The following is a 409-nucleotide window of genomic DNA, read 5'->3' as shown; positions in this document are numbered from 1 at the left end:
TATATGATGTTGAAATCCTTGTGGGAATTTCAGAAATATATATTAGAAAATAAAGGCGTCAAGCTTGAACAAATGTATAAACACCTAGCTTATTACAATTAATGTATCATGTAATGAACAACAGCCTAATCAACCAAAGTAGCATAACCTTTTAAGTAAAACTGAACAACATATTAAACAACATATTTTAAATATCGCAATGCTTAATAATAGTTGACAAACGTTTGTACATTGTAAATGTTAAAAATGTTTTTCAAAATATTGTACTTTTCCAAATATTAAAATTATAAATACATAAATATTTAAAATATAACCATGTGTAGGTCTACTGCAATATAACGTACATTAAAAATAACCCACTAAAAGTGTAATCATTTTGTTATGTTCTTACACAAAGTAGACATAAAAT

Source organism: Sinocyclocheilus grahami, unplaced genomic scaffold, assembly GCF_001515645.1.
Source record: "Sinocyclocheilus grahami isolate Dianchi unplaced genomic scaffold, SAMN03320097.WGS_v1.1 scaffold2328.1, whole genome shotgun sequence".
NCBI classification, from domain to species: Eukaryota; Metazoa; Chordata; class Actinopteri; order Cypriniformes; family Cyprinidae; genus Sinocyclocheilus; species Sinocyclocheilus grahami.
Note: the sequence above shows the minus strand (reverse complement) of the source record.